The 13,768-nt window shown below is 42.3% G+C and overlaps 1 protein-coding gene across 2 annotated transcripts in view; it reads left to right on the top strand.

The window, feature by feature from the left end:
- Positions 1-13,768, top strand: part of ntm (neurotrimin) — a 252,918-nt gene that overhangs the window by 154,947 nt on the left and 84,203 nt on the right. The window lies entirely within an intron of this gene.

The following is a 13,768-nucleotide window of genomic DNA, read 5'->3' as shown; positions in this document are numbered from 1 at the left end:
TAAAAATACTGTTTACGGTTTTGTTACTTTACTTAAATAAATATATTTTTATATCAAATTTGCACTGCGTCTCTCCGGTGTTTGTCATCTCCTTTGAGCCGGGTCATGACAGTCAACAAAAATAAAATAACCACATAGTAACTCCGCACCATTCAACCTTAAGCTGATCTGTGAAAAAATCAGAAAGCAGCAGAAGATGTCTCAATGAATCAGTCTTTGTGTGTGTATGGGGGAAAAATCTTTAAAAACAGCCGTTTTTTGTCAGTGTCCTCATAGAAGTGCTGTGATGAATAAACAAGCCCACTCCATTGCCATTAATAAATACTGAGCTACTTCCAGGCTCTCCAGATTATTAAGACTTTTAAATATAAAGTGCTTCCTTCATGCTGTGAGTTTATGCCTAATAATGCTCTAAGGCTGAGTTTGCCCGCTGTAGATGCTAGGTCCAAGAGAATGCAGCAATAACCCAAACTGCAGTAGAATGTGAGGTGAGCTCGCAGTCCGACACAGAGGTGTACACTCACTAGCTCTGCCATTTACTGTCGCTCACACACACACACACAAACAAAAACAAGCATATATGCAAATAGATTTTTTAAAATGTAAATGCATTGCTTGATGAGCAAATGGTTGGCTGTTAGTGTTGATGTATCTTCTTTTAGTAGCGGTCTTCAGCGGTCAGCAGGACACACGGTCAAAAAGAGACTAAAAAGACAAAATAAATCACTCTTGGGGCTGGTATTCAAACCTGACTCTGTGGTTTCATAAACGGAATTCACCAGCACTAGGCTATTGCCGAGCTGCAAAAGACCTGCAAAAAGTCAATGAAATGTAGGATCAAGTCAGTCAAGGCAAAGGATGGGAGCTAATCACTATGGAATGCCGTTTTAGTCAAAATTAAATAAATGAACAAATACACGGTAATGCATAATGACACTGCATTTCATAATAAATAAATGAATAAAAACACGGTAATGCATAATGACACTGCATTTCATAATAAATAAATGAATAAAAACACGGTAATGCATAATGGCACCGTAATGCATAATGACCCAGTATTTCATTTCACGTTCTTATATGCAAATCAGGGGGCGTGGCTATCTATCACATTCAGAACAGACGACAGAGCCGTGTGCCGTCGACACCGCTAGCGAACGCGGAAGCACCCCCCCCCCCCCCCCCCCCCCGATCGAATTGGGTCGCCGCTTGTCATTAAGGGGTAAAGGTGGGTCCCGGAGCCAGACAAGTTGAGAACTACTGGGCTAAGGGACGTGAGAGTGTTGACATAATGGAAGACATCGGTGGGCTCCGAGATAGCATGCTAGCATTAGCGGATCAAATCGATCAACATGGGTTATCTGCAGATACTATTTTGACACATATTGAGGGTTTTCTGGAAGTACTAGGGCTTGCGGTTCCGACTTCGGCAGCTCTAGACAAACGGCCCACCAGTTGAGAAACACTGCCTTAGCCAGCCCTTTTTGCACACGTCTCCGTTGTCTGTTCTGAATGTGATAGATAGCCACGCCCCCTGATTTGCATATAAGAACGTGAAATGAAATACTGGGTCATTATGCATTACGGTGCCATTATGCATTACCGTGTTTTTATTCATTTATTTATTATGAAATGCAGTGTCATTATGCATTACCGTGTTTTTATTCATTTATTTATTATGAAATGCAGTGTCATTATGCATTACCGTGTTTTTATTCATTTATTTATTATGAAATGCAGTGTCATTATGCATTACCGTGTATTTGTTCATTTATTTAATTTTGACTAAAACGGCATTCCATAATCACACCATTTTGCTCCATCAAGAAATATTAACCTTCTAACTACACACACTGGATGACCACGTGTCTACAGATTCCAAATCATCAAGCAAACCTCTACACAGGACTTGTTGTGAATCAATGATCAAAACGTCACTAAAATATTTTGATCGCCCCCATTCAGTCAAGGCAAGATTGCTCTCCATGAGCTTTTTCATATGTGGCATGACAAGCTCTTTACCCAGTTCCTTAATGAATAGCACCATGCATTGTTAGCCCTCCTTGCAGAGAAGGGTTGCAATGAGCAAAAAAAAAATCAAGATACACACTTGACACCGTGAGAAAGAATTGATCGCAACAGGTGCTGGGGCAGGTTAGATGAAATACCAAGGAAAATTCAAATGTGAAAGCATTAAAATCATGACAAATGACTAAGTCTTTAACTTTATTATGGGAGCCATGTTCAGTAAAGAATGGAGCATATTTAGTATCTCAAAAGCAAACGTTGTTTCTTATATCAGCCGGACACGCAGTTAAAAAGAAGAAAAACAAATAAACACTATGGCTCTATCGGGAATGGAACTCGAGTCAAAATATTGAAAAACCTGTGACTATCCAACACAGCCACGGGCTCTACTGTGATTGCGCAATCAAAACGTGACCTAAAGAGGTGGATTTACCCACATTGCGTCAGGGCAGGGAATGCGATCTGTGGGGACTATTTTTGCAGCATTATTTAATAAACACAATTTAAGTCGCGAGGGCGAGGAGAGGGACATCTAACTGTAGAAATCTACGCTATACTTTTTCGAAAATCACTGCATGGCATTACTTATAGGCCTACACAAGCATCATGAATAAACATTTCTAGCCAGAAATATCAATGTTCCTTGGAGTTATAACATTTTACATTTTGTCCAATATTGTCCAAACTGGACGCACGATCACGCCCAGATAGTTTTATGAAAACTCTTGATTTTAATAACTTTTGACCCAGGTTGTCAGGATCAACTTGCCAGATTTTGAAATGGATCGGATTTAAATTCTCAGAGGAGTTTGTTCGTTTGTAAATGGAAAAATTGAAGGAAAATGCAAAGAATACAGAGAATCACTATAGCGCCTAATGTTCAAATAGTCAGCCGGCCACACTGTCAGAAAAAAAAAGGTTAACATGGGATGGCATGTGAACTCGGCCTCTAGACATAGCAACCCCACAGACCCTGCTGTACAGAAAGGTTTTCAAAAGTCATTAAATTATTGAAGATCAAATTTATACAGAGCCAAGTCACACCTGTTTCAGAGTCAGGAATATTATTTTAGCAATCATTTGGACCAAAGAATAAGACATTTAATATTTGAAGTCTTTCCTTGTTCACAATTATACATAAAATACACCATACTAACCCAGATATTGCCATACAAGTGTATCTGTAATGTTACTGTAGTGAATGTATGAAATGGAAAAAGAAAAGAAAGGAGAAGGTATGAGGAAAAAGTACGAGAATGGCCTTGCTCTGTTGGGAAGGGCAAAAAAGAGTTCTTAGCAGTCTGCTATGCACGTAGCTGTTGTGACCTTTTTTCCCTTGCAAGAAAATGATCGGAGAAAGACACATTTGATTCTGAGCCTTTATTATTCTACGATTGACTGTGCAAAATCTCGGGAATCTCCTCTTCACTTGTCCATCCTGTCTGATGTCCTTATGTGGCTGGGTGGTGGCAGCGTCTACAACATGCGTTTGGATGTGGGGATTGCCCTCCATGAGCCTTGACAAGCTATTTACCCAGTTCCTTGATAAATAGCCACCATGCATTGTTAGCCCTCCTTGCAGAGAAGGGTTGCAATGATCAATAACAAATATCAAGGCAAACACTTGACACCTTGGGAAAGAATTGATCACAACAGTTGCTGGGGCAGGTTAGATGAAATACCAAGCCAAATTGATATGTGGAAGCATTGAAATAAGAAGTGACTTACTTTACTTTAACTTTACTGTGCAGGGACGTGTGGTTAGCTAACGGTACATATGGGCGTGCATGTCATGAGTTGGGACAGAGACCCGAGACGAGCAAGCCGTAAGTAATGTGGAGGCAGGACGTTTAGATATTTCAAACATGGGAGAGCGCCATTAACGAGCCGTGCTAACGTAAGCAGAGATCAGCGCTAGCTAGCTAAACTGCTAAAGAGACACCGTCATTTTCCGACGCGCTGCCTGACTGCTGGTGGCAGGTCGGAGTGTAAACCGGGGGTGTGACGTTCGACTTTCGATGTTGTCATTGAGCTAGAGACACGTGACTTTATTTTCTTACGCGAATGACAGGAGATCGTTTGATACTTTTCGTTTGGTCTTTATTTTACGCCAACTTAATATACTATTGCTAACCTTTTTTTAAGCACGTCAAAAGTTGCGGGCGGACCGCAGCTGGTGGGCAAAACTGTGCACTGAAGAGTGAACAATTGTAAACGTGATGTTGGCGATTTTGATGGGACCAGCATGAAGCTCTCAGTAATTTCTACACCATTTGCAAACTTTTAAGGCACTCACAAACCATGGATCTTGACCTGTTGCCAGGATGTTCTCCTTTCTTGTTTGTTCTGTGCACAGGGGCAGGTGCCAATGTGTATGGTAGGTCCTGTCATCAGTGTATGAATGGGGGAATGATGTAATGTAGTGTTAAAGCGCTTTGAGTGGTCAGAAGACTAGAAAAGCGCTGTACAAGTTCATTTAGTTTGAATGAAAAACATTCTATCTCGCAACCCCCCCCCCCCCCCTCATTCAATTCCATTATTTTTTTTAAAAGCCTCAATGATTATCTGTACCTCAACCATAGGTACACCACAATTGCTTTCAAATACTAGTACAACTAGTACTCCTACTGCTAGTACTAAACCTTATATTACTACAAAAAATGCTTTTCCTCTTTATATTATTTCAGGAATGTTTAAATTAATTTCAGCTTTCATTAGTTCTGTATTTTTTCAAATTAATAGAAGCTTCTCCCATTTCTGTTTTTTTAGAAATTTATAAATGTATTTTAGCTTCTTCTATTTCTATTCTTTCAGCAATGTTTAGAAATTTCAGCTTGTTTCATTTCTGTAATTAATTTCAGCTTTATGCATTCTAATGCATTTTCAGCAGGAAATGCATTTTCTAGTTTAACTCGCTCTTCAGATAACCAGTGTCGGGATTTTCGATCCCAGCTTTTAGTTGGACCAGTTATAACATGAACTATAAGGCATCAGTGACGCATGGAGTAGAGAGGGTGTGCTGAGAACTGCAAGGTCAGCGGTTAGAACCCTGGCTGCCCCATGCGCCAAGTCGATGGGTCCCTGAGCAGACAACCTAATTGCTCCCCGGGCAAAAATTTTAAAACAATGGGCCAAAACAGATTTTCTACACAAAAAAGTTAAGCTACTTAAATGTCAGCCTTTAAGATATTTTCCACTTCTTATTCTCATCACATAATTGTTGGAATGCAGTGATGCATTCCAACAACAGCTTTTTAGCTCTTATAATTTAATTAATATGAATTAAAATCAACTTTTTTTTAACATGGTTTCCAATGGAGTTATTTTTCAAATCCTCTCAAAACTTCTTCAGCATTGACAATCTTTCAGCTAGAGACACCATTTCAACGTTAAAATGATGAAAAAAGTCTAAACAATTTTATTTAAAAAACAGCTTGTTGATATCTATTCCACTTTTTCATAATCACTAATTATCTTTCATTAGTTTTTCAGTGCTCTTCTGAGTTTTACATGGGATTCAATGTAGGGAGCTAGAGGGCAGCTTTGGAATGTTCTGGAAATCTAGAGTGAGCGCAAAGTCAGAATCCAGTAAAGAAATAGCACTTTTGCCCTTACGGCCACAATATTCACTTTTCAGTCTTCATTTTTGGATCAAAACGATGCTGTGCTGGTCAGACTCATATGGGTATGGAATCCCAAAGTTATTTACTTTAGTCCTGAGGAGCCCGAGAGTGAGACAAAGTCTGTGTCAAGCCTCATAGGGTCCAATACAAACCTGGTAACATATATATAAAAAAATAGAAGGTACATGTTTTAAAACTGCTAGTTGAGCAGTTTTAAAACACTGAGAGACATGTCAACTACACTTATGTGATTGTTAAGAGTCTTGTGTCTCTCAAAATCATGTTATTTTTTTGGCTACCCAGTCTAGCTTTGCTCCAGGGGACATTTGTTTGGGGTGTTGATTCTCTGCCCCTGTGAGCTCGTTAGTGACTGCAGCTGCTCCGTTGTCATGGTTACTCGCTCACCCTCGTGGCTCTGTCTGTGACTCACAGCTGATCCATATTAGCTGATTAGTGCAGCCTGACATGACCTGAAGTTATTCAGGTTTTACAGAGGACATTTCAGAACCTCCTTCTCGCCACCCCCTCCCCCATCCTCCCGAGCTGCTCCGTTGTCGTGGATACTTACACAAGCACACTGCACTGTGTCTGACACAGCCAAATCATAACAGCTGATTAATAAAGTCACATGACCCAGCTATGCTTACTGTCAACAGACATCTCTCCTTCCCTTACCCTCTTCCTCCCTCCCTCTTTCCAGTTCTCTTTTTCTCCCCCCAATCCCATCATTTCAAAATAAAAGCTGCATTGGTTATCTGTAATTTAACCATGAAGCTTAGGATAAAGCTGTTTCGTTGAATACTTATTGCTCTTTCAAATAGTACTACGACCACATCTGATATTGCTTGTAATTCTAGTAGTACTTCTTGTATTAATACTAAACTAATTTTTCTAGTACTTCTGAGTGGGGAGGGTGGCCGTCTTCCAATCAGAGGGTTGATCCCAGGCCCGGCTAACCTGCATCTCGATGTGTCCTTGGGCAGACACTTAACCCCAGCATTGCTCCTGTAGCTGTGAATTTAGTGTGTGAATGTTGAGGGGGCAGGTGCCACTGTTTATGGTAGGTCCTGTCATTAGTGTATGAATGGGTAAATAATGTTATGTAGTGTTTAAGCGCTGTACAAGATCAAGTCCATTTAGTTTGATTGACAAACATTCTGTCTCCCAACCCGACCACTCAATTCTATTTCAAAATAAAAGCCTTAATGATTATCTGTACCTCTATCATAAAGCACAGATTAGTTTCTCATTCAGTAGGCCGCAATTCCTCTTGTAGACCAGCCAGGAATTTCAGGAATTTGAGATGCACAGGTCAAGGATGTATCCAAAGAGGGGAATGTAACATTGCCTTGCGTACCAGTGTACCAGCATGTCAGAAAGATCATGCCTCCCATATGCTGATTGTAGGCACAGGATCGTTATCTTTGCATGAGCCTCTTTGCTCCACCGTTTAACAGTTGAAAGAGGCATGATCCCACAGGCATTGCTCAGAAGGTTGAGGCATTTGTTGTCATACGTTTCACTGCGATCACCCTTTCAGCAGACCTGTAATCAAAAGCTCGATGACGTTTTTTCATCAGCTGTTTGTCTACCATCAAGGTAGCTCCACCAATGCCAATGCGGATAGTGCCAATGCACTTGACACCCAAGTTTGCATTCAGCTTCTGTATCAAGTTGAAACTAGTGAAGTAGTTGTCACAGAAGACAACAGAAAGACGTGGCTATGTTATGGTTTTCCATTTGGAAAAGTACTCGGTCTGCGACTGATAATGTTTCACGAGTCCACGAGAACAAAAGTCCACAAAAGAACGAGTATTAAGAAAGGGCCTAAATGGAAAGAAAAACAATCTGAAACTTTGAAATATAAGATTTGAATCAGAAAATATAAAATCTGCAACCGAAAAATCTACGTTATATATGAACCGTCATCACTAACATCCTATCTCAAAGTGATGCAGAAATACTAGTTAATGCATTTGTTACTTCAGGATCAGGAATCAGGAATCAGGAAACGTTTATTGCCATAATATGTTGGACATATATAGAAATTGTCTTGGCGGTTGGTGCATGATGGAAGACAGTACAATAATGACAACATAGTGCAGATACAAATAAAATAAAAGTATAATAAAATATATGCTATGGGTTAGTAAGTAAGAGGAGATAAGATAAAATTAGCTGGTGCACTTTATTTTTATTTCTAAACAAAGTGCCAAGTGAAAGTGACAAAGTGAATGAACATGGGAGTGAGAGTCAGTCAGGGGGGGGCCCGGGCTGTGTTGATGAGCCCGACTGCCGAAGGGAAGAAACTGTTCGTGTGGCGGGAGGTCTTAGTCCTGGTGGACCTCAGCCTTCTGCTGGATGGAATGGGCACAAACAGTTCATGTCCAGGGTGAGGGGGGTCGGCTACAATCTTTCTGGCCCGCTTCAAAGACCTGGAAGTGAACAAGTCCTGGATAGACGGCAGATTGCAGCCGATCACCCTCTCTGCAGAATGGATGACACGCCGCAGCCTGCCCTTGTCCTTGGCTGTGGCATACCACACGGTAATGGAGGAGCAGAGGATGGACTCGATGATGGCCGTGTAGAAGTGCACCATCATCGTCTGTGGTAGGTTGAATTTCTTCAGCTGCCTCAGGAAGAACATTCTCTGCTGAGCCTTTTTTCGTGATGGAGCTGACGTTCAGCTCCTACTCAAGGTCCTGGGTGATGATGGAGCCCAGGAAATGGAAGGAGTCCACAATGGTGAGGGGGGAAGGTGGGGCTGCGTTCTTCCTGAAGTCCACGACCATCTTCACTGTCTTCAGGGCGTTAAGCTCCAGGTTGTTCTCGCTGCACCACGACACCAGGTGGTCAGACTCCCACCTGTAGGCAGACTCGTCCCCACCAGAGATCAGTCCAATGAGGGTGGTGTCATCAGCAAACTTCAGGAGCTTGAAGGACTGGTGACTGGAGGTGCAGTTGTTGGTGTGCAGGGAGAAGAGCAGAGGGTAAAGAACACAGCCTTGGGGGGAACCGCTGATGATGGACCGAGGGGCAGAGATGTGTTTCCCCAGCTTCACATGCTGCTTCCTGTCGGACAGGAAGTCAGTGATCCACTTGCAGGTGGAGTCGGGCACGTGCAGCTGAGCGAGTTTGTCCTGCAGCAGAGACGGGATGATGGTGTTGAAGGCAGAGCTGAAGTCCACAAACAGGATCCTGGCGAGTCCAGATGCTGGAGGACGAAGTGGAGGGCCATGTTGACAGCATCGTCTACAGACCTGTTGGCTCTGTAGGCGAACTGCAGGGGGTCCAGGAGGGTGTCGCTGAGGGACTTTAGGTGAGACAGGACTAGCCGTTCAAAGGACTTCATGACTACAGAGGTCAGGGGGACGGGCCTGTAGTCATTCAATCCTTTGATCCTGGGATTCTTGGGAACAGGGATGATGGTGGAGGCCTTGAAGCAGGCTGGGACATGGCATGTCACCAAGGAGGTGTTGAAGATGGCGGGGAGCACAGGAGACAGCTGGTCAGCACATTGCTTCAGGGTGTGGGGCGAGACTGAGTCCGGACCGGCTGCTTTCCGGGGGTTTTGTCTTTTGAAGAGCCGATTGACGTCACTCTCCAAGACAGTGCGGGGCGGTGGGGGAGGGGAGAGCAATCCAAAGGTGTGAGCACCTGATAGGTCGGGCGAGGTGGTGGAGTTGTGGGGGATGGTTTCAGGACATTGTCTTTCAAATCTGCAGTAGAACTCATTCAGCTCATCTGCCAGGTGGAGGTCATTCATGGAGTGGGGGGTTTTCGGCTTGTAGTTTGTGAGGTGATTGAAGCCTGATTGAACAGTGGTTCTCAACTGGTCTGGCTCCGGGACCCACCATTACCCCTTAATGCCAAGCCGCGACCCAAGTCGAGGAACATTCTCAACTTTATTCAAAGTTCAAATTCGTTCAAAGTTAAGTTCATAAGCTGAATGGTTTGACCCAACTTGGCACATGCTGCTGAAAACATGGACGGACAAGCCAGCAAAAATAACGACACTCATTAAAAAAAGTCCCTTCGAAATAAAATCACAGGATGAATTTTTTTGGGATTTTTTTTTTTTCGATGCAAATGCCCATTAAAAACGAGTCCGCGACCCACCAGTTGAGAATCACTGTGCTATAAGGTCTCTCCGGTGCTCCGTTCGAGCCCATCAAAGAGGTCGCAGTGAAATATGTGGCCCTTAAGACCATCTTCCTGCTTGCCATTTCTTCCCTCAAGAGAATTGGAGATCTGCAAGCCCTCTCGGTGGCTCCTTCATGCTTGGAATTTGCACCCGGTATGGTAAAGGCATTTCTACTTCCTTCCCCCGGCTATATTCTTAAGGCGTCGTCGAGTTCGGTCGGCTGCGTGTTCATGCCATACTTCCGGCATGCCCGTGGCACTTTTACGTTTAGAGATGAATGGGCTTGTGTTTCGGGGCTCTTTATAGCTTCCTGGTCCTGGCGTCGCCCGCCTATGACGTACCAGCTTGCCATTGGACTGATTTCACACGTGCTTCATGACGCGGTCACGCAGGGGTGTTCCCACAGCATTTTCACTCAGCGTCTCGTTCCCCTCAGGGAACTAAGGTTACAAACGTAACCGGAAACGTTATCAGGCTGCTCTTGTAAATTGCTTAAACCTCTCCAGTTGTTTCAGAATGCTGCAGCATGTGTATTAACAAGAACTAACATATGGGATCACATAATTTCTGTATTAACTTCTCTGCCCTGGCTTCCTGTTAAATCAAGAATAGAATTTAAGGTACTTCTCACCTACAAGGCACTTGCTGGTGAGGCACTGTCTTATCTTAGCTTAGCTTGTTATACCGTATTGCCCTACAAGGCGTGGAATCTGCGTTCCATAGATGCTGGGTTACTTGTGGTTCCTTGAGTTTTAAAAACTAGGATGGAGGCCAGAGCCTTCAGTTATCAAGCTCCTATTTTTGTGGAACCAGCTTCCTCTTTCAGTCCGGGGGGCAGACTCGGTCAGCTCATTTATGATGAACCTTAAAACGTTCCTCTTTGATATCGCTTATAGTTAGGGCCAGCTCAGGTTACCCTGGACCAGCCCTTAGTTAAGCTGCTCAAGGCTTAGACTGCCGGGGGACTTCCTAGGACACACCGAGCCCCTCTCTCACACTGACTCTCACTCTCTCTGGATCGTAGTTTCGTGCGGACCCTGGTTCTGACTCCTGGCATGGCTCTGCTGACACCTACTGCTGCCTTCATCATTACTTTAAATATGATTCATATTACTGTCATCATAAACCAACATCTTTCTGCTCTCCGTCCCCAAAGAAGCCTCTCTGGATGGTGGTTCTATCTGATGGTGGTTGCCCCTGGGGTTGTCCTGCCGTACACTTGGCCTGCTACTTGCAATAACTTTCTGTTACAGGAATTGAGTGTATTGTACATCTTTTACATTTTATACACATGACATCCATTGCAGTCTGTCCATCCCGGGAGAGCGATCCCTCCTCTGACGTTCTCCCTAAGGTTTCTTCCCTTTTTTCCCCATGGGGGAGTTTTTCCTGTGCCGATGTGAGGGTTTCGGGACAGAGGATGTTGCATGTGTACAGACTGTAAAGCCCTCTGAGGCAAATTTGTAAATTGCGATTTTGGGCTGTACAAAATAAAATGAATTGAATTGATTAGAGTGATGAGCCTATACTTTTTTCCCAACATATAATGTTAACTTGTCTACAATATGTTCAATTCATCTGACAGAAATGATTAAAATACACACCATCTCCTTATATGCATTCATAATCATCTCCTGCTTGTCAGCGTGGAGAAAAGGCGCTTTTCCTTTAAGTTTATTTATTTGTCCGTACTGTTAGAAAATCCTTGTTTAGGTAATCGACTCTTCCGCCTTATAAAGTAAAACGTGCATGCGTGATTATCCTGATGACTGACATCTGATTCAAACGAACAAGACAGTTTGTGCACGGATCACCCTTCGAGGAACCGAGGTAGCCTGATGTCAATCATCGTCAATTTGAGCTGGATAATGGGACACTTATGATGTAAATCATTACGTAACTACCTATATTTATAGCGATACCCCTACTTAAACAATTACATAAAGATGATTATGATATGAATGTTGGAATATATAAACCATTTTAGCAACAATGAAGCTTTCTCTCATAGCATATTTAGAGTCAGTTGCTAATATTGTGATTTTTTGGGCATGAAGCTCATCCCTTTCCTTATGTAGGAGCCATACATCGGGTTTGATTATTCTTTTGTATTATTTATTTTTTCCTTCTACATTGTTTGTATTTGCGCGTGTGGTGTGACTTCATTCGTATCTACGACACCGTAAGGGGGTGTGGTGTGTATATTAGCGTGTGTCTGTTCACCTGTGGAGCATGGCGCGGGTTGTTTGGAGCATGGCTGCAGGGTGAGCATCAGGAAAAACTTTCTTTTGACCGTCACGGTCATCGTCACCGCCATGATCACTGGAGTTATTTGTCACTAACGTCACTACAATGGAGTTTTATGCACTGTGGATCATCTCTTGACTGATGAAATGCATCTATCAAAGTAAGTGATTGGCGTATGTTCTTTCTGCTGGTGAAACGTAATAAAGTAAGTAATAAAGATAACATCTGATGTAATACTTCAGTGTGACGCGTCTTTAGTATGATCTTGCGGCTTTTGGATAGTTTTTATTGTGTATATACCTTATATTTTAAATCATTTGGATTCCAAAATACATCCCAGGAGCTTGACACGATGTGGGTTTGTCCTGTGGGTTATTGTCTTCCGTGTCCCTGATTGTCTCCTCCCTTGTCCAATCACCTGTACCTTCTTAGTGTATTTAAACCAGGTGTAGATTTTAAAAAGGATTTGTTCGTAAAGTCTGCGATTGGGTCTTACTGCCCTGAATCTGACAGAGCTTTACATTTAGGATTTCATTTCACCCCCAAAATAATGAATCTAAGTTGAACATATTCAGAAATGTTCTCTAATTCTGTGAGGGTTACAACATTAGCTGTGTGTGAATGCAATGGTGATATTCAAACATAACTGTTCAACAGCCAAAATGGTCACTAGAGGACATTACATGGATAATGATAAACACCCTGTTAGAGCCGCTCAAGTACAGAAGAGTCAAAACTGACTGCATACATCGATGATGGATTACTGAATGGGCCTGGCCATTGCCTACAAAATGCAACCAAAAAATACCCTTACCAACCAGGAAGAAAGCAAAAAACTGGGTCTACTAAAAACACAAAACTACAAAAGGGCACAACTCAAGAAGTTGATCGACTGAATTTAAATCAGTGAATCTATTCATCATGAAATGCTTTGAGCAAATAATTAATATCTGTTTCCTGCATCTCAAGTGTTAATTGTTTTCTTGGTATTAGTCAATAATAAAATATGTATTTAAATGTGGACAACAATAACTTTGTGGTGTTTGGATATTGTGCCTGCAATGTTCCAATATTTCCTATTTTTTTTAAATTATTATTATTACATTAGTTACTGTTAACATACATGACAATGTGTTGTCAATTGTTATATTCTGTACACAAACCTAAATTGGTACGGATACGGTGTGATTGACAGAATGACAGCCAATGGGAACTGCTGTGATCGTCATGTGTCAATAAAGTTTTAACCTGTTAGATTATTGAGTCCCTCTGAGCAGAACATGTTTTATTCCTTCGCTAATATATTTGGGTATTATTCACACCAGACACGCTAAGCAGCTTCCATCTGTTAACAGTGACATCATTTGAATAAAATAAAAAAAAACGTTTTTGTCCTATGAGGCTATATTAAAGCACCACTACCTCAGCTATCCGTTTCTGGCAGAGACACGCAGGATGTGCTCGTATTGCACCGCACTGACTCATTCACAACCGATGCAAATCGCAAAATTAGTCAGTGAGAGGACCGTCTATTTTTGCTTATGTGTATTTAAACGGCTGATTAACAGATCAAATAGCACTCCGGAGAAATGCGTATAGCCGGGTATTTGTGTCTTCTGACGTTAGAGAACATGTGGAATAATACCATCAACCTGCCGTATCGCCACTGAGAAGAAGGTTTTTTTTCTCGTTAAAGGTGGATTTGTTAAAGTACAGGCAGAAAGCA

Source organism: Pungitius pungitius, chromosome 16, assembly GCF_949316345.1.
Source record: "Pungitius pungitius chromosome 16, fPunPun2.1, whole genome shotgun sequence".
Taxonomy (NCBI): Eukaryota; Metazoa; Chordata; class Actinopteri; order Perciformes; family Gasterosteidae; genus Pungitius; species Pungitius pungitius.
The sequence above is the reverse complement of the archived record's forward strand: the minus strand, read 5'-3'. Positions and strand labels throughout refer to the sequence as shown.